Source organism: Rhinatrema bivittatum, chromosome 5 (assembly GCF_901001135.1).
Source record: "Rhinatrema bivittatum chromosome 5, aRhiBiv1.1, whole genome shotgun sequence".
Classification (NCBI taxonomy): Eukaryota; Metazoa; Chordata; class Amphibia; order Gymnophiona; family Rhinatrematidae; genus Rhinatrema; species Rhinatrema bivittatum.
Genome location: NC_042619.1, coordinates 245,103,006 through 245,124,796, shown reverse-complemented (window position 1 = coordinate 245,124,796; position 21,791 = coordinate 245,103,006).

Below are 21,791 nucleotides of genomic sequence, written 5' to 3'. Positions count from 1 at the left end.
CATGTCGATCAAGGGTTTTTTCGGTTTTGTTTTTCAGGTTATGGAAAATGGTGCACACCAAAAACGATACAAAATAAAGCACGTAGGGGTAGATTTTAAAACATTCGCGCGCACGTCCATGTGTGTGCGGTTCCCAGCGCACGCACATGGACGCGCTGATTTTATAACATGCGCGCACTGGCGGGCTCATGTTATAAAAATCCGTTGGCTGTGTGCACATGCATGCTGGATTTTAAAATCCGCACGCGAATGTGCGGGCGGCGTGTGCACGGGGCTGAATTTTTGCAAATTATGTGCAGCGATGCAATCGGGCCTTCCCCCGTTCCCTTCCCCCCTGCCTAATCTTCCTTCCCTTTCCCCTCTCCACCCCGACCCCTAACCCCTACCTGTCTACCTGAAAATTATTTATTTTTTCACTTACTGCTCCTCCCGAGTGGAAGTAGTTTGTGTGTGCTGGCCGGCTGCCGGCGTGCACTTCCCCGGGACAGCTGCTAATGGCTGCTATCCCGGCCGGCCTCCGTCCTGCCCCACCTTGCTCCTCCCTGCCCAGACCACAGCCCTTTTTCAGGGCCTGGCACTTGGGCGCATCTCGGCATTGACGCGAGTGGTTGGGCTTTTTGAAAATGCGCGCTATGCGCATAAGGCTTGGCCACATGCATAAGTGCCGATTTTTACGCACGTGGCTGTTTTAAAATTCGGCCTATAATGTTGTTGACATTGTTTATGCCATTTCAAATAAAAACACATCCTAGCATTTGCCAAGTTTCTTATGTTCACTGTTAGAAAATTACCCCTTGTAATGTTAATTTTTATGAACATATTTAGGACTCCTAGTTCTCCATTTCAGACTTAAAAGACATGGAGACATAATGGATTAATTTGGTCTGTTTTTAACTTGAAAGCAGAAATATACAAATAGATGGTAACTTTCAAACTGGTGTACACTTTGGTTTGTGTGCGTCGACATGCGCCCAGAAATGCAGCCATTTTATAATTTGCGCGCGCATATGTGTACATATTACGAAATAGCCTGACCACGCATCGGTGCACCCGATTTTTAAATGGGCACCCACTTTTCCCGCAAAAGTTGGGGAATTTTAAAAGGGGTGCATGTCTACGCCATTGCCAGTTTCACTAGTTCATCCACCAGTTCTCCCAGTGGCAGATAGATCCTCCAACACCCCACCCCCCCAGTTACGCCAGACACTTTAAACTTCTGAGAAGTGTCTCTTTCTTTTTCTTTTTTAACATACACCTCATCCCTAGCAGAAGTAAACGTACATGCCGCTGCACTTCAGTGTGCACCCAGGCACATAAGTATGTATGCACATATCTCCTGGCCACACCCTGAAACACCCATGTTCCCTCCCAAAGCATGCCCATGCTCTGCACCCTTTTGACAACTTTTGAGAAGGGCACACTGTGAGAGATATGTGCGCATCTGGGCAGCTTGTAATATTCAGTGGGTGTGCATGAGTCCGACTTGTGCTCATATCTCCCCTGATTTTGGTGCACGTTGGGCTTTTAAAATTCACCTCCTAGGGAACAGTTGTGTTTACACACTGTCAGCTCTCTAGACTTTATTGATTCTTGATCAAAATATCTTTTTCTCCTATTAAATCTTGTGCATGCTTAAAGCTACCATATTATCAGCATCAAAGCAGCATTTTTTTCCATAGCCGAGCATTGTTAGTTGAGCCAGGCCAGGTTAAATAGCTCTTGTACCCTGTAATAGGTAATTTAGTTATGGAGTCAGTGGCCTTTTTCGGCTCACTTTCCCCAGTCATACCATTTGTGAAGATAAACTTGGGAAAATGCTGACTGTAGCTCAGTTTTATTAATGGAACAATTAAAAAGCGCTGAAGATAGCAGGAGTGATCTGGTATGATTTGTGTGAACAGGGCTATGATTCTATAGGGAGCTAGAAAACAACCCTTCCCTCTGGCAGTGCCTTCTGTCAAAAGAATAGGAGAATCTGAAGCCCATTCCTAAGATTAAACAAGAAATCAATTATCCTCAAGTCACAACACACACAATGTACCACTTTAAAGGTAGAAAGAAAGAATTACTTCATTTTGATTGGTTTGAGTTGAACATACATTTCTCACACAGTTCTAATGAGAAAGTAGAGGTGCACATAGAGATCACCTGAAGTGAAGAAAGACAAGAAATTGGGATAGATAAAATTGGAAGGGAGGGTACTATGGGACTGCTGACATTTACAGCTAAAGATGAGGTTCAGGCAGTGGTCAGCCGAAGGTGCTTGAGAAGTTAAAGGAAGAAGAAATTCAGGAAAACAAAAGTCTTGGAAGAGTAAGTGAGAAGAAGAAACATTTTTATTTTGTTTTTCATTTCATTTTTGGGGGTTCAATTTCTACTAATTTTGTTTCGTCAAATGTTTATTTTGTGGTCGCGCCAGAGTTAATTAACTCCAGTGCATTCACCCCAGCAGATGGTGCCATTATGATGCATGGCATGGTACATCAAAATGGCACCGTCCACTGGGATGAAGTCACCGGAGTTAATTAACTCTGGTGCGACCCCAGCGAATGGCGTCATTTGGCTTTAAGCGCCGAAGAAAGGAGCTCCCAGACCTGGGCTTTGAGCCCTGGGTCTGACCCTGGGATGAGGCCCAGGTGTTGGGACTTGGCCTTTGGGCTGAGGCCCTGGCATTGGGCCTGGGTCTGGGCCAAGGTCTTGGTGTCTGGACCTGGTCTCCGTGTTGAGTCACAGCCTTGGGCTTGGGCCTAGGCCAATGCCTAGGTGTCAGGACTCATCCTTTGGCCTGGATCCAGGATGAGGCACCGGTGTCGGGCCTGGTCTCCACGTCAGGCCCTGATGTCAGGCCTGGGTCTGGGCTGAGGCTCAGGTGACCTTGGGTTTATAGTGTCTAATGATCTGAAGATGGCGAAGCAATGTGACAAGGCGATAGCTAAAGCCAGAAGAATGCTGGGCTGCACTGAGAGAGGAGTAACCAGTAAGAAAAAGGAGGTGATAATCCCCTTGTATAGGTCCTTGAGGAGGCCTCACCTGGAGTACTGTGTTCAGTTATGGAGACGGAGACCCTCCCCTACCATTTTTGTTGCCCTTCTCTGGACCGCCTCCATCCTATCTCTGTCCCTTTTGAGATACTGTCTCCAAACATAAAGTTTTATTCCTAATTCACAAATCTCTCTACAATGAAAAGATTGAATGGTTAACTTCAGCTTTACATTTCATATCCATCAAATGGCTCTGTATTTAACAGGCAACCAATGAAGGTCCTTTAATATTGGCGTAATATGGTTAGATCTAGTTCTAGTTAACAGTCTGGCCGCAGAGTTCTGTAACATTTGTAACGGTTTTGTAACATTCACTGGTAAGCCTAAAAACATTGAATTACAGTAATCTAATTTTGATAAAACAAGAGCTTGTAAAACAGTTCTAAAATCTTTTGGAAATAAAAGAGGCTTCTCAACTTTTCATCTTTTACAATCCTAACACTGGGAATAGCTGTTGCCAAGCACATGTTCTCCGAATAGCTAATCAGAGCATAGCATGGACTGTATTGCCCATTACTATGCTCTGATTGGCCTCCATATCCCAGATCCTGTCAAAGCTTATCAAGTAAGAGCCATGGCTACCTCAGTGGCTCTCCTAAGAGCTGTGTCCCATTGAAGACATCCGCAAAGCTGCAACCTGGTCATCAGTTCACACCTTCATGTTCCATTGCTGTCTAGACATCTTTCCAGATGTCAGCTTTTGGCAAACAGTTTTGCACAGCCTATTCACATAGTAGACTACTCTTCAACTCTTCATGGGGTGGCAGGTCGCTTTTAGTAAGTGCTTCACCATGCAACCTTCAGCTGGTACTCTCCACATGCCATGGCTTGTTTATCCTTGCTTGTCAATAGAGAAAGCAAGTTGCTTATCGTAAAGGGAGTTTTCCATAAACCACTGGATGACGAACCCACCTCCCTAAAGAGGCAACTACCTAGAAGTTGGTTTAAGCTCTACAATTAACAGGGGTTCATGAGGCAGCATGCATATGGGAATTCCCACACGTGCTCAGTAGTAAAACTTTATTGAATTAGAGAGATGGGTACATTTGGCACTGTCGGATGACATCACCCTACATGTCATGTAATTCACCTGCTGTTTACTTACTATTTGGGGGGTGATAGAATTGGGCTGGGGAAAACATTTAAGCATACTTTCATTTTTCAGGGGCATGTGTAACTTTTTGCGTATGTGTGTATTGGACAGCCTACAAACTTTCAAAGCAGACTTATGTGGTTTGAAAATTCAGGCTGAAGTCTGCAGGTAAAAAGTACTTGCAGATTTTAAACTTACATACAATGTTATAAACTATACTCTCAAAGTAATTCAGTTCTGCAAGGTAGGGGATGAAAAATGAATTTTATTACAGTGAAATTTAGAGTTTGCAATTATGTGTGTATGTGTGTGTACAGGGTGGGGGCAGTAAAGGGGGAATTTTTTTTAACCTAGTCAAAATAGATAAATATGAATAAATCATGGGAAAAGAGGAGGAAGGATTACAAATATTTGATTCAAGGATGTCTTTTAATCATAAATGGGATTTAATTCATTCATTAATTTAATTAAGTTAATATCCTGCTTTCAGATAAATTCAATAAAAAGAGTTCAATTACAATAAACAGACTGAAAAATAATCATACAACTGAAAAGAAGGTAGTACATTTAATTCAAATCCAATTAGCCTTTTCAGGTAAGAAGGTTGTTCGTAAATATACAGGCGGCTTGCCATTTTGCTACTTGTTCCTCTTCTTCCAACTGTACCAGCAGCTTCTGAGGGTGAAGCATCAAATGGGGTGTGCTAGTGGAAGGAACTGAAACTTTCATACTTGGTCAAGACAGAAGCCTTGTCGGTTTCATCATCTCCTGATGGTTCCTGTCTACCGTCTCAGCAGCTATGATTCTAGCTATTACACTATGAAATACAGCAACAACTAGAAGTGCTTACAGAAATATAGGCCCTCACGTAGCCAGGACTGTCTTGCTCGTGTTGGAACAGATCTGTGTGCTGAGTTGGTGGTGGCGGGGGTCGGCGAACTATCCAAAAAAGCTGTTGGAGGCCAGATATTCATGCCACAGCAAAGCTGGTGTTGGTGGTTGTTTGGATTATTGTGCGACTCCGTGATTGAATATACGAGGGGAGGAATGCTAGGTGTAAGCTTAAAAAGGGGATCTTGCATGCTCAGCTACTCAGAAGTGTGTAGTACAATAGAAGAAAATAACACAACCTGTCTTGGATAACAGGTGATACCTTACAGGCACGGTTGTTAAAGATCTTTTATACAAGGGAACGAGGTTGGTAGTTATGTAGTGAAATATATTATTGGCAGCGTGAACAGAAATAAATGGTGAACTGGATGAACCAGCTGGTATTTTTCTACAGTCATCTACTATGTTACGATGTAGTCTATACTTCGAATAAAATTTTATTAATTTTAGGACCCCAAGATTTCTGGCAAATGACCAGCATAAATACAATATCTACAAACAAACTGTAGGTAGTTATGTAAATATTGATCACTGGATTCAGCAGCAATACCTTGGCTTTGTTGCCTTAAGATCCTAGAAGATTAAAATCTATTTCCATATACTGTTGCCAGGATTTTGGCATCATGTTGGCCTCCTGTCTTGCTGCAAATGATCTTAATAGTTAAGGTAAGTATGTGTGGTCTCTTGACATTTCATATGGAACATAATCTATCCTTTTTTTCCTCTTGATCTTCTTTTGCTTATCTTTTGCTTATCACCTCCATGATCTGAAAGGATGATTTGCATAAAAAGGGTTACCTTCTTTGCCTAGTAATCAGCATCACCAACTGATTCTATGGAATAAGTTAAATGCACTGTTTCAAATAATACTAATTGATTAGGAAAAATCAGCTCGCTAAACATAAAGATTCGATTAGGGCTTTGATTCATGTAATTGTTTTTCCTTAATATCTAAAGGGCACAAAGTAGTAGATTTACCTTTCCATTCATCGTCAACTTCTGCTGCTCTGGATGACCAGAAGGCATGCAACAAGAAAAGCGCAGATCTCTTTTAATCCAATTTAAGGACAAAACCAAAAATCATTAAATAGAAAATTCTCTCCTATTTTCCTAATCAGAAGAGGTGGTTGCATTAGAAGAAATACATGTCAGTCTAAGGGGCTATCCTAATATGACAAATTGAAATAGGAAAATTAGGAGAAATAAAAGCAGTACTGACAGTACTGGATTAAAATATACTCGGCTGTTATCATATCCTTCAATAAAATCTGAAATCCGGATGGCTTCCACCACTGCTGTGACAGTGTTGTAGCTGGGTCTTCCTTCTCCTCCATATATTTTTGGGCCTTCCATCTGATCAGCTTTTCTCAGTTTCATGAACTTTTTTGCTAAGCCCAGAGTATGTATGTGCTCCTGGATTTTTTTCTTGTTTGTTTTTCTTGCCAAGGCATCTTTTTAAGACACAGTCATTTTTGGCACAGAAGTGCCAAAAGTTTTGGCTTTGTTGGCAACTACATTTTGCACTACAAAATCCAGTTCTACTTCAGAAAATATAACTTTCCATTTTTGTGGCCTCCTCCTGCCTAGAACTGCTTTTTCTTTGGATCATGATTACAAACTGTAGCTCAGCAATTATCCTTTGCAGAAATCTGTACCAGCCTGCAAACTAAAGCTTGGATGCTTTTTCACACTTCCATGCAGAAAGCAATGCATGTTCAATGTGAAAACTTAACAAAGCTCTCACAAGAAATGGCATAAAAACCTGAAAAAAATATGATGATGAAAAGTACACTTATTCTATATATTTCCATGTGTATAATCATACATACAGTCTTTGCACTTTGTATGATATTTCCTGTGTAAGTTGCTTGAAGCTTAAATCAACCTCGGTGATTAATAGACGAGAAAGCATAAATATTAATATGAGAATTTTAATAGCATTTTCAAATAGTGTATATTATCATAGATGTTTTGTCTTTTAATTAAAAATCGTGGCATAAATTATTCACATCCTGGATTTGAAGATTAGAGGCCAATTAAAAGCATTTGTTTTGTCTGTTTTCTATTTTTATTAAAAGTAATTTGGGAGCTTTGTGAAAGGTACTGTAATCAGATTAGAAATGAATAATGCCCTTTAATTAGCCACACCACAAAGCAGACCAAGGATCTTTATCAACAGAAATCTGAAAATGTACCTTGGACCTTGTTTTAAAGCAGTTATCAGGGTGAGAGTCTAGAGCAAGCCTTATGTGTATTCAATGCCATGTTGGGTCAGACCTAGGTCCATAGACCTAGCATGGGAGTCACAAGTAGGCGGCAGATGTCAAAAAGTAGATCCATTTATTGCTGATCCCTCTCAGGGATAAGCAATGGCTTTCTCAAGTCTTCCTGGCTAATAATTGTTATGGATGTTTCCATCAGGAATGTGCCCAAATCATAGTTGCCTTGAACAGGACCTCTGACAATGGATTCAACAGCATGATTTTGTGTGTCCTTTATTTATCCATTCCACCCTACTCATGATTTTATAAACCTTTATCATGTCCCCTCTGTATTTATTTATTTATTTATTTGAGGCGTTTTTATACCGTTATTCGGTAAAGCCATCATAACAGTTTACATAGTGAACAATTTTATCAAGGAAGTTTTGAGATATCATAACAGAGTGAACAATTACAGTAATAAACATAGCATCACAAGTCTCTGAAGTAATATAAGGTTGGATGAGGAGGGAAGCATGTTAGGTTGTAGATTATAGTTATGAGTTCATTTGGGAGTTGGTATGAGCAGATGATTGGGGGTCCGTGAAGAATTTTCGAAACAGTAAAGTTTTTAGGTCTTTTTTGAAGGTTTTTATGTTGTGTTGAGTTCTTAGGTCTTCAGGTAGAGTGTTCCAAAGATTGGGGGAGGCGATGGAGAAGCTCTCTCTTGTTGTTGTTAGATGAGCATCTTTGATAGTGGGGATTAATAAGTAGTTTGAGTTATTGGAGGGTAGGTTTCTTGAGGAGTTTTGAAGAGTTATGTTAAGGGTGTTTAGCCCTTGATGATCATTATTAAGAATTTTGTGGATGATAGTCATGGATTTGTATGCGATTCGTGCAGTAATAGGGAGCCAGTGAAGAGAGGACAAAATGGGCGTAATTTCTTTTTGTTCCAGTTAGGACTCTAGCAGCGGAGTTCTGTAGAGCCTTAACCTGTTAAATCTTTCTTCATAAGGGAGTCGTTCCACCCCCTTTATCACTGCTGTTGCCCTTCTCTGTACCTTATCTAGCTGTATGTCCTTTTTGAGATGGGGGTAACCAGAACTGCGCACAATACTCTAGGTGTGGTTACACCATGAATCGAGACAGAGGCATTATGATATTGTCTGTTTTATATTCCAATCCTTTCCAAATAATTTCTAACATTCTATTTTTCTTTCTTGGTCACTGCCGCACACTGAGCTGAGGATTTCAAAGATTTCAAATAATTAGCCCTTTCGAGACTGACGAATAGGTTTCCAAGTAACATTAACTGTAATGTGGACAACCATTCATCAGGTCCATGCAATTTATTTAGAAACACAGGGCTTCATTTTCTACCCAGTGCAAATATCTATAAAATCTAGTTGGAAGACATTCTTCTGAGAAACAGAGAAATAACTACAGAGTTGGAGTAGAAAGCAGCCAATTATTTCTAGTTTGTGTGCCCAATTTTCCTTTTTTTTCCTCTCTATCATATATTGTACAATTGGAACAAACTGATAATTTCTTCACTACATCCAATTCTGTTCTCACAATTCTGACTCTCTCCCTCCCCCTTAACATTTACTTCAAAACTTTTAACATTCTCTTCAATGGGGATGGGCATTCGGGAGAAACAAAATAGGAAATTAGATGAAATTTCCTATTTCATTTAATTTAGTTATCAAAGAGAAAAGATAGAAAATCCCGACAACATTTTTTTGGTTTTCACATTTTGTTTTGAAAACTAAATTGATCCGTCAGGCCTAGGCCCAGGCCTGAAACTGGGGCCTCGTCTATGGAATAAGCCCGAAACCCAAAGCAAAGGCCTCGGCCTAGGCTAGAGTGAGATGCCGGGGCCTGGGCCTAGACCTAGGCCCAAGGCTGGGGCCTCGCCTAGGCATAGGCCGCGCTCCAAAGCACGAACCACAGCCTAAACCTGAGCGCGACACCAGGATCTTGGCTGAGGCCCAGGCCTATCTCCGAGGACCTTGACCAAACCCCAAAAATATTAAAAAAAAAACTTACCTGCTCTGTGGATCCAGAATCGCAATCCAGGCAAAGGTCCAACATAGAAACTTAGAAATGATGGCAGAAAAGGTCCAAACGATTCATCCAGTCTGCCCAGCAAGCTTATGGGAGCATCTGCCACTTCATATAGGTCATCCCCATACTTAGTTTCACAGACCGTCAAAGTTGGGCCCTTGTTGGTTGCTGTCTGAGTCCAATTCCCCATTACCTCTTGCCATTGAAGCAATATTGGAGTTGCATCAAAAGTATCAGGCTTATTAGTTAAGGGTAGTAACAGTCACATCAGCAAGTTACCCCCATGCTTATTTGCTTTCCTAGACTGTAAAATTCAATGTCCTTGTTGTTTGCTGTCTGAATCTAATTCCTCTTTTCCTCTTTTCCCCCTGCCATTAAAGCAGAGCGCAATAATGAAGTTACATCAACAGTATGAAAGTTTATTGGTTAAGGGTAGTAACTGCACACCAGCCATTTAACCCCATGCACTGTTTTCTTCATTTCCATCCTCTAGCCTTTAGGGATTCACAGTATTTATCCCATGCCCCTTTAAAATCTTTCACTGCTTTTGTCTTCACCACCTCCTCCAGAAGGGCATTCCAGGCATCCACCACCCTCTCCATGAAGAACTATTTCCTGACATTGGTTCTGAGTTGTCCTCCCTGGAGTTTCATTTCGAGACCCTTAGGTCTACTGATTTCTTTCCAACGGAAAATAAGAACATAAGAACATAAGAAAATGCCATACTGGGTCAGACCAAGGGTCTGTCAAGCCCAGCATCCTGTTTCCAACAGTGGCCAATCCAGGCCATAAGAACCTGGCAAGTACCCAAAAACTAAGTCTATTCCATGTTACCATTGCTAATGGCAGTGGCTATTCTCTAAGTGAACTTAATAGCAGGTAATGGACTTCTCCTCCAAGAACTTATCCAATCCTTTTTTAAACACAGCTATACTAACTGCACTAACCACATCCTCTGGCAACAAATTCCAGAGTTTAATTGTGCGTTGAGTAAAAAAGAACTTTCTCCGATTAGTTTTAAATGTGCCCAATGCTAACTTCATGGAGTGCCCCCTCTGATTCACATCTACCCATTCTAGACCTCTCATGATTTTAAACATCTCTATCATATCCCCCCTCAGCCGTCTCTTCTTCAAGCTGAAAAGTCCTAACCTCTTTAGTCTTTCCTCATAGGGGAGTTGTTCCATTCTCCTTATCATTTTGGTAGCCCTTCTCTGTACCTTCTCCATTGCAATTATATCTTTTTTGAGATGCAGCAACCAGAATTGAACACAGTATTCAAGGTGCGGTCTCACCATGGAGCGATACAGAGGCATTATGACATTTTCCGTTTTATTCACCATTCCCTTTCTAATAATTCCCAACATTCTGTTTGCTTCCGCAGCACACTGAACTGACTATTTCAATGTGGTATCCACTATTTATTTATATTTATTTAACACTTTTTTTTATACCAACCTTCATAGTAATAACCATATTGGATCGGTTTACATTGAACAAGGGTATAAACTGAAGCGACAACTAAAGTAATTAAACAATAGAGGTGAAAAAGGCAAAGTTACATTCAACAAGGAGTAAGAACTTGGAAGCTTAAATAGCTGGAAAGAAGGTAAGGCAGGTAGTAATTATAAAATAATACAATACAGAATACGGGTTAAAGCTTAATGTGCTTTAACCTGGAAGTGCCAGAGTCCATCATTCAGGAGGAGAAAGAAAGACACTATAGATCTCTTTCTTGGGTTGTAGCACCTAATATGGAACCCAACATTGTGTAATTATAGCATGGGTTATTTTTCCCTATATGCATCACCTTGCACTTATCCACATTAAATTTCATCTGCTATTTGGATGCCCAATTTTCCAGTCTCACAATGTCTTCCTGCAATTGTTCACAATCTGCTTGTGATTTAACTACTCTGAACAATTTTGTCATCTGCAAATTTCATTATCACACTCGTCGTATTCCTTTCCAGATCATTTATATATATATATATATATTGAAAAGCACCGGTCCAAGTACAGATCCCTGAGGCACTCCAATGTTTGTTGATTATCCATCATTAAAACCTTTCAGGTATCTGAAGGTCTATCATATCTCTCCTGCACTCCTCTCCTCCAGGGTATACATATTTAGGTCCTTCAACCTTTCCTCATAAGTCATTTGACGGAGACCCTCCCCCACCATTTTTTTTGCCCTTCTCTGGACCACCTCCATCCTATCTCTATCCCTTTTGAGATACCATCTCCAAACATAATCCCTAATTCACAAATCTCTCTACAATGAAAAAATTGAATGGTTAACTTCAGCGTTACATTTTCATATTCCCGCAAGAATTACAAGATCAGCTGGTATAGGGATGTTGCCTATCCCATTCCCCCAAAATTGCTCATCTAAATAATGTACGAGAAAGGGCGATTTCCATTGCTGGGCCCATAGTGTGGAATTCTCTACCACAGGATTTGCAGATGGAATCAGACATTAAAATATTTAAAAAGGATGTTAAAACTTGGCTATTCCAACAGGCCTTCCAAGAGTTTTAATTTAACTTAATGATTTTATACCCTTTTTAATATTTAGTATTTATTTATCTTATTACTGCTCTTAATTTTCTGAATCTTTAAGCATTTTAAATTTTATACTTTATTTTATTATTTTAATTGTTTTATTTTCTATTATGAAATTATGTATTTATATCTTTTCTTTTAACTTTGGAAATGCGAATATTTTTAAATGAATATTTGATAACAAGTGTAAACCAATGTGATATGTTCTCATGAAACACCGGTATATAAAAATCAATCAATAAATAAATGATGCAGTTAAGTTCTCTTTAAATAATATGCCAAGGCGCTTTTTGTTGTGAAAATGCAGGAGGCTGTTCCATTTCTGAGGAATTGTGTGCCCCTGGGCAACGAAGCAGTCGCAGAGGAGCTCTGGCAAGCGCCGAGGCAGGTAAATGGGCTGGTGTTGCTAGAAGTACTGGAAGTAGTGTCCTGACTTCTGCTGAACCTGTACACAGCAAAGAGACCCAACAACGCAATGTTGGTCTCTGGAGTAGTCCTCCGACCACTCGAAAGCCCTTTCAGACCTGCTGCATGGGAGCAGCAAATGTGACAGGACGGACAGTGGATGAAAGAAGAAGTCATCAAACGAAGACACAGGATACGTGAGGGCTTCACGGAGACGATAACAATATGTAAGTTGATTGAAGAGAATGAATCAATATATAGAGTTGATGAAGAAGGACTGAGATGAACTCAGAGTTGCTAGAAGACAAGGACTCTGACAGAGTCAGAAGCCACCATACTGAATAGGTACTACCACTTTCCGCGCCCTACACAGCCGATGAGGGCTGGTTGCAGACCACGCCGGCAGGCACACCCTACACAGCCAGCCAGGGCTGGTCACGGACCATGCCGTGGTTCCCCCACACAAGTTGATAGAAGATTCCAACGAAGACTCAGACGAGGCTTGCACCAAGGCGCACCATGCACAGCCAATCAAGGCCAGACATGGGAGACGTCAATGGAACAAGGATTAGTGAGAATCCACCGCATAGGAACAGACGAAAGGGAACTCCGAAGGTCCGGTAGGAGAAGAGGTTCAGGATCCAAGGGCTCGGAGGACCTGAGGCTAAAAGCTCAACGAGGGACTCGGAGCGGGTACAATAAAAACCGGAACCCTCTGGAGGCTTAAGCTGTTGTAGCGGAGAGGATCCTGAGTTGAGAAGAACAGGATGAAGTTATCTGGAGATGAAGACATTGGAAAATGAAGAGGAATCCAGGAGATCTGAAGAACGACACATCCGCAGATCCAATGAGATGGATGAAGGAAACATCAGGACAAATGAAACATGACGAGACAAGAGACCATGATGAAGACATCTGAACGAAGACACGGGATCCCACGAAAAACAGAGTGCCAATGAGAAGCTGGAAATGAAGTCCTAATCAGGACCTGCTCCTTGCGAAGGCAAGGTGGAAGTGAAGCCAGGCCCTTTTTATAGGGCTAAAGAGGAGACTCCCTTGACGACATCAGATGTGCACCACCCCCTGGCTGTACCTTTAAGAGAGGAGAGGAGATGTGGCTTCGCCCCTTAGGAGAAGATGGACAGGGCCTTGAAGAGCAGCGTCCCTACCGCTGAAGACTGCAGGAGCAGGAACCAGGCCGCAGGGCAGGCCACAGGATAGATGACGGCTCCCTGCCTCAGAGGTTGAACCGAGGATGGCTCCAGGCACCAAGTGAGGCCGGGGATGATAGCCTACTCCCCACGGAGGAACCAGAGGTAAGTTGGTGGCCTCTGGGCCATATGAGAATGCTGACAGCTGCCCCCTGACCGCATTGGAGAGCTGTTGGCGGCTCCCAAGTTGCAGGGCTGCAGTAGCATGGCTCCAGCCACGCTAAGAGAATGTCAGCAGCCTCCAGGCCATGGAAGGTATCACAGCGCGGCTTCAGCTGCATAAAGAGCGGGTCGGCGGCCTCTGGGCCGCAAGAATTACAGAAACGCAGCTCCAGCCGCTTGAGGAGAGCGTCGGCAGCCCAGATTGCAGGGAAAGCTGAAGCAGCATGGCTCCAGCCACACTGAGGAAGCAGCAGCACAGAGAAAGAAAAAAAAAAAGAAAAGAAAAAAGGGTGAGAGACTGCCCAAACAGGGCAGAATCGCAACACTTTTACAGTCCAGCAAATAGAAGACCTTCTCCACATTTTCTGCATGAAGTCTTGGAAAGAACATGGGTAAAACAATGGTTTGATTCAGATAGAAGGCTGAAACTATTTGTGGAAAAATTTGGGGTGAGTGTGGTGCGCCATTCTGTTGTAGAAAAACTGCAGGTACGCAGAGTAATGAGCCAATGCTTGAAGCTCATTGACTCTTCTAGCCGAAATGATGATAACTAGAAACACCACTTTATTTATTTATTTATTAATTTTCTAGGAATACAGCAGCTAGTAACAAATAGCAAAACACTCATAACAATCTTCCATTTTACAAACCCCTCCCCCCCCCCACCCACCCTCCCTGATTCCTCTTCCCTAAGTCCAAAAGAAGAAGTTGGGGCTAGTTCAACCTCAGAAATGGTGTTGGTAAAGAATTTATGATTGATTGTTCCGTGCAGTTTCCGCTAGACTTTTGATAGGATCTGGTGTTGTCCCCTCTCTGGTGTTGGCTTTCCGAGTTTGTTTCCAAGGGTCTCTATAATGTCCAATACGAGGAGTAAGATAGGCAATAAAAGCAGCCCAAATTAAAGAGATATTTACAGACTTCCTTGGCATGGCTGACATAAGAACAGCATGTTCCATAGAGCAGAGCTGCACCAATCTTTTAAACCACTGTTCGTGACTGGGGCTGCAGGCATCAAGCCAGGTGGCCAGAATGATCTGCTTTCCCACCAACCAGCCCGTAAAACAAATAAGCGTTCTGGGGTGGATAGCCTCACATAATTTGAGTCTCCTGTACCAGAAAGCCAGAGATTAGGGTTTGGTGGTAGAGACTTTTTTAAAAAAATGGAGCAAGCATCACTTATTTCCAAAAATTTGAAAAAGGCACACAGTCCCAAAAACAATGAAAATAATCACTATCACATGTGCCACACTTGGTGCATTTTGGGGACTGATTAATTTTCATTTGGTGGGCTCGCAGGGGAGTAATATAGCCTTGCCATAGAAATTTCCATTGCGTTTCTTGTAACAGTATATTGTCTGACACCACAGCCAAATCAGCAAAGCAGTTCTCAAACTCTACAAGTGTTAAAGAAAAAAGGGACCATGCCATCCATCTGGCATATATTGAAGTTAAAAGTGAGAATTCTGACATCCCCATCACTTTCTTGTAATAGTAAGAAACTGCAGAGGCACTTCTGTTCTCCAATTGGACTATAGCCCTCAATTTTTTGTACTTCTAAAGTATCAGCTAGGAAAGGTTGGGTGGACTTTATAAAATGAGTATCTTGGAGATATGCAAATACGTTCATGGCTGGAAGTACGTATCGTTGTTTAAGTGTGTGAAAAGGAAGGATAACTCCTGTTACCCCATCATACATATCATATATGTAAGTAAGCCCCAATTTTCGCAATCTCTGAAAAACTCCACACCCTCTCCCCGGGAGAAATAAATCATGACCCGGAAACACCATTTTAAGGAACGTAAAGGAAGCTGAATCTAATGGTTTGTAGGGTGGCTTCATCAGTTGCGCCAAGATGACATTAAGATCCCATGGCATCAATGTTTTGGCAGATGGAGGTCTTGTATGTCACAAGCTTTTCATGAATTTCAAAACCAGAGGATGTTTGAAGATTGGCTTCCTGTCCACTTGAGTGAGGTAAGTGATAATTGCACTGAGATGCAACTTGAATGAAGACGTACTGAGGCCTGAAGAAGAGAAGGAGAACAAGTACTGAAGTAGATCCTTTTGAGTATAGGCAAACAGGTTCAAAGATTCTGCTTGACACTGAGATGAACATGTTTCCATTTAAAATTGTATGATCTAATAGATTGCTTCCTGGCCAAAATCACATTGTCCTTAACTTCCTTGGAGAGTGACAGTGATGAGACTATCAAGCTCTCAACATCCATGCTGTCAAGTTAAGGGAGGAGAGGTTTGGATGATAGATGACTGGCTCAAGAGGAGCCCCCTCTTGAGCCACTAGAGCCAGATCAGATTCCAGGTGAGCAGATTTACAGCCTGACAAGGTAAGAGAACCACAGTTGCCTGGGCCATTCTAGAGCAATTAGGATAAGGTGTGCCCAGTCTTTGAGTGCTTTCTGCATTGTTCTCGCTACCAACAGAAGTGGAGGAAAGGCATTTAGCAGATCCTCATCCCACTTATTTAGAAAAGCATCCTGAGCAGATCTGAACCTGCTTTGAAGAATGGAGAAAAATTTATCAATTTTCGTTTTATTCTCTGATGTGAATAAATCGATTGATGGGCAACCCAAGAGGTCAAATAGCCTGCCTACCACACTATGGTCTAGAGATCACTCATGAGAACAAAAGCTCTGCTGAAATGATCTACCATCATGATGGAGATCCTGGGAAGGTAAAGTGTTTGGAGAAAAGCTCTGTGGCTGTGTTAGGACTTGTGGGTATGTGGGCCCTGGGCCGAGGTGAGAGATGGTACCACCCACGGGGAGGAGCCCCGTGAGCCTCACCGTGAGGAGGCGAGGTCTCAGCTGCAAGATGCATAGAACAGCAGGAACTGGAGAGAGAGCAGAGAGAGAGAGAGAGCTGGAAGGACAGAAGGAGCTAAAGAGGATGGCCCCAGGGGGTGGAGCCATGGAGCGTCAGCATCGGGCGCTGACATCAGATACACCTCAGAAGTCCTGAGTCTCTGTAGAGAAGTAGTGTGACACTGCTATATATAAGCATATATATCTTTCAAATCCAGGGCACACATCCAGTCTCCCATGTGAATGAAGGGCAGGTTGGTGTGGAAGGAATTCATTTTGAACTTCTCCTATAACAGGCATTTGTTCAGTCTTGTAAATCTAGAATGAGTCTCATTCCCCCTGATTTCTTGGAGATAAGGAAGTTGTGGGAGTAGAGCTCCTTGCAAATGTCTTTGGGAGGGACAGTTTCTATCACCCACTGGCTGAAAAGCGATTCCACCTTGAAATGAAACAAGATCGAATGAGACCTTTCTCTGGGACGAGGAATGACTGATTCTTCACTGATCTATAAAGTTCTTCCATCTTCCATACTATGTTCCTTTGGGACCTCGATAATATCCGACCACATTTGTAGAAATTGGCTTAGTTGTGATTTGATCCCAGCATTTATAGCAGATATTGTGGCCATTGGTGATATGTCTTGTGGCCACACACATATAGTCTCGAAGCCATTAGAGGAGGCCTTTTTGGAGCCAGACATGTTCTTCTTTTTTTTTTTAATATTTTAAATTTTTATTTTTTGTTTAGCACTGAAAAGTGCGGTTGATGGGCTGCCGAGACAGTGAGGCAACTCGATGCTAGTTTGAGAAGAAACTTTTAAAGTTTCTTCTCAGGGAGGAGGAATAGCCTAGTGGTTAGAGCAGTGGACTATGAACCAGGAGACCAAGGTTCAAGTCCCGCTGTCACTCCTTGTGACCTTGGGCAAGTCACTTTACCCTACATTGCCTCAGGTACAAAAACTTAGATTGTAAGCCCTCTGGGGATAGAGAAATACCTACAGTACCTGAATGTAAACCGGTGTGATATCTCAATTGAGATGAATGTCGGTATATAAAAATAATAAATAAATAAAAAAAAAAAAAGAAGTGAATAAAGAGGGTACATGTCCATTTGGGAGCTCGGACAAAAATAGACTGAGGGTCTCACGAGGCAGCGTGTATGAGAAAACGTCTGCATATGCTCAGTAGTAAAATTTCTGAGTTAGAGAGATGGGTCCATTCAGTGCCATCAGATGAAGTCATGAACACGTCATGACTAATTCAGACCTTCTTGTCGACAGAGAAGCCTCTTGCTAGTGTGGGTAAAGGTACATGTGAAATGGGGTTTCACACATATTTTTACAAGCACAACCCCCTAATTGTTTTAGGAATGTGCATTTGTTTGAAATGACATAGACAATACCAAAAACATTGTCTATGTTGTTTCAGTTCATTTTTGAAATGAAACAGTAGAAAAAATGAAATTTTGTGGGTTTTGCCATCATTTTTTGTGCACTATTTGCACCAGTGAGCACAGATACACAAAACAAAAACTGGAACCTGGGGGTCTCTGGAGAACCCCTCTCCCACCTCTCACTGCTATCCCAGAGGTGGCCGTTTCCCGCCCAAAAAGAAATATTTTGTATATTAAACCCCGGGTTATAGGCCCCACCCCCATCCCATAGCCCTTTTCTTTGTAATAAAATACCCTCCTGGAAGCAGACCCCAATGGCCCACCCTAGACCATCCTCCCAGGTCCCCTCCCTCTGGACTCATCAAATTCTCCCTGTTGGTCTAGTCGGGCCCTGGGAGCAACCTGTCTGCTCCTGGATCTGGTGGCTGCTATTTTTCAAGATGGTGCCGGCCTCCTGTTACTTCTATTATGTGGCAAGGGCTACCAGTGTTATTGGGTAGCCCTTGTCACATGGTAGGACAAAGGTCGGCTGACGCCATTTTTCAAAATGATGGCCACTGACTCCGGGAGCAGAGGGGTTGCTCCGTGCCCCACTAGACCACCAGGGAGAATTTGAGTCCAGAGGAGTCAGGCGGGTGGGCCAGTGGAGGTGCCAGCTCCTGGGGGTCTCTTTTTTAACAAAGGGAAGGGCTGGTGGGTGGGATGGGGTGGGGCCTGTGACCAGGGGTTTATTTGACAAAATATTTTTATGGGGCATTGGTTGCCTCCAGGTGCGGCATGGGGGTGGGACAGAGGCTGCCATTTAGCAAACAGAGCGCACTATTTTCCAATAGTGCACGCTATTTGCAAATAGCATGTACTATTTTCAGAAACCAAAACCAAACTGAAAAAAAAAGGGAAACATAAAAAAAGAAAATACCCCAAATGAAACAATTATAAAAAAACTAAATTACATTTTTTGTTGTGCACATCCCTATTGATTATCAAAGCACCAATTTTGCATATAAAACAGGATTTTATGTATAATTTGCTTTGGAAATCAAACCTTCTGTTTTACAATATGTTCAAATCAACAATAAACAATACAGTACTGTACAAAAATTTTACAAAAATTATCTATAAATGGCAAATTTATTTATTTATTTTTAGATTTTTATATACCGGTGTTCCTGTATGAAATAGAAATCACAATGGCACTGAATGGAGCTTTGTTAGATGCAGGAGCTGTGAGATTGCTAAAAAACTACAAAATAACTTTGATACTGGCACGCAGGTGCACATGACGGCGCATAAGCCAGCTCGCATCAATGGACACGGCCATTTTATAACATATGCGCGTATATGCATACATGCGCACGTGTGTGCACAATTTTATATGGATGTGCGCAATGGCATGCAAATGCCGTTTCTATTGCGTAAATGTGGGGACTTTAGTAGACACACGTGCCGACACAATACCAGTTTATCCAGTTCATTCCCAGTTTGCCCAGGTAAAGGATAGGACTTCCTAACCCCCCTAGTTAATTAGTCTTCTTTTCACCCTGTTAGCCCCTACCCTTAAAACCCCACTGACTAGCCTAGTATTTTTTGTTTTAGGACTTACACGCCATCCATAGCAGAAGTAAAGTTACGTGGTAAGGATCCCGGCACGTGCTTATGTGCGCAAGTATTTATGCGCTGGTTTCATTCATAAATCCAGGCGTGTCCATGCCCCACCCAGACCACGCTCACTCACCACCCCTTTTTTCAGCAAAACTTGTGCTCATACCAGGAGATATGTGTGTATGTGTGCACTTTTTAAAATCTGCGCAGTGTATGCTGACCCGACTTCCCTGCATATCTCCTGGCTTTGGCATGCATAAGGCTTTTAAAATTTACCCATAATTTACCCATTTTGGGTGTGAGAATATATTCTTCACATAAAAGCCTATATTGGCTCCATTATGTAATATGTAGCATGGAATTCATTTTTCTATGTATTTTGAACAGCTTGAAGAATATGGTGGCTTTTATAGCCCACTCTGAACACCTCTCCCTCCCCTTTCCCCCTCCCCCACTCCCTGCTTCCTGAAAAAAAATCTTTGCTTGATCCTTTTCATAAGCCTCCGGCAGCATGAAAATTGCCATGGCTTTGGCATGTTCATTTTTATAATCCTGGTAGTTATCACCATCAGCTTTTTAAAACACTGTTAATTGAAGTAGTGTGGCTGCCATCATAGTCCACTTGGATATTCTGAAATAAAAATGATAAAATAAGTTGTGGGGGGATAGCTTTTTTTGCACTGACTTGATCCAGAGAGCATATCTCTTGAAAGCTAATCACAAATGTGTTAAATTAGTCTAACAAAAAGTTATCCTCTACAATTGATTTGTCTGACTTTATTTTTATGTAAAATGTTATTGGAAATCATATAGAGAAATGCTGGACCATTTTTAGCAGATAGCAAGCAATTACTTTGCATGTAATAAGTTTCTTATTTGTGCTAGTATGTGAAAGCCAACACTGCAAAGAATTAATGTGGATAGACTTTAATACTGAAAATAAGCAAACGGCCCTTATGGGGTGCTTTTCAGATCCTGAACCTGATAGCTACCGGTAGTTGTTCTTAGAAAATGTAATAATGTCTACAGTAAGAGGTGATGTAATACTGTAGGCGCATGTAAACATCTTTACCATGTGACAAAGACTTGATTGTGGGCCTTGGAATATGAATTTATAGATTCTACAGAGACGAATTTTTGGGGCGGGTGAGGAGAGAGGGTTGATTCACAGTTTCCAGGCGCAATGGCGACACATCCATTTTCAAAGTCCGTATCCGTTAAATGAACTGAAATAAAGAGGAGCCTGGATGTCTGGTTGCAACCTCATTTTGTATAGTTTAACAAACTTGGCAGGTTAATGTACCCAATTTAAATTACTTAAGACTGGACTCGGTCAGGTGTACTCTTTCCTCTAGCGACATTCCTGGAAATGCACAATAAGTAATGTTTGTTTTTAGATGTGGTTTCATTAACATTTGTCACTTCTAGGAATCACAGTGCTTGTCAAGTCTACACCTTACTTGTCTTAATATTACATAAGTACCTGTTAAAATAATATTCATGATTTTGGACAGAAGAAGAAGGTTTGGAAATGTCATTCTTTTTATTGAGATATTCATGAGCTGTTGCGTTTTTGGTACTTTTTTGTCACCTCTATACCCCTCCCCCCCCCCCCCCCCCGCTGCAAGAATCTCCCTTATTATGCTCTTATTTTAGTTAACAAAATAAAAAACAGCAACAACTTTGCAAAGTCTCTCTCTAACCTGCACACTTGCCAGCTTGTGCTGCCACGCCAAAGAATTCTGAAATGCATTACGCAGCCTTCTTCCATCTGTAGTGCTGGTAAGAAATCCTCTCAGAATAAAAAAACAAAACGTTAAACGCCAGGCATGTTGGCGATTTGTACCATAGATCTAAAGGAAACCTTTCAGAAAAGAAACATAGATTACGTTCCTGTTTTTAATTGATTTTTAAACAATCGAATCATGTAACCAGAATCAAATTACTGAAGTGGCTTTCACAAACTTGAGCAAAACGGCCATGAAAATTCTAAAAGCTTGCAATGCCGGGCTTGATGCTGTCCTAATACTCCTAGTGCAGGATATTGCATTTTCTTCATCTGAAAATGACTACTCTTGTGATCCATGCAAAACTAAGGAGACAATAACATATTAAGAATACGAATAGCAATATCAATGTGAAATAAATCAGATAGAAATGGTTACCTTTCTTGCTTCCTTACCATTCCATCTACATGTACTGTTGGCACTAATCCCTTTCTTAAACATCTTATTGCCTCTTTTCTGGAAATGTACTTTTCATTGCTGTTCAGGTAAAAATGGGCACTAATTATCTGTTTGATACCATACTTCTAAAAAAAAAAAAAAAAAAAAAAAAA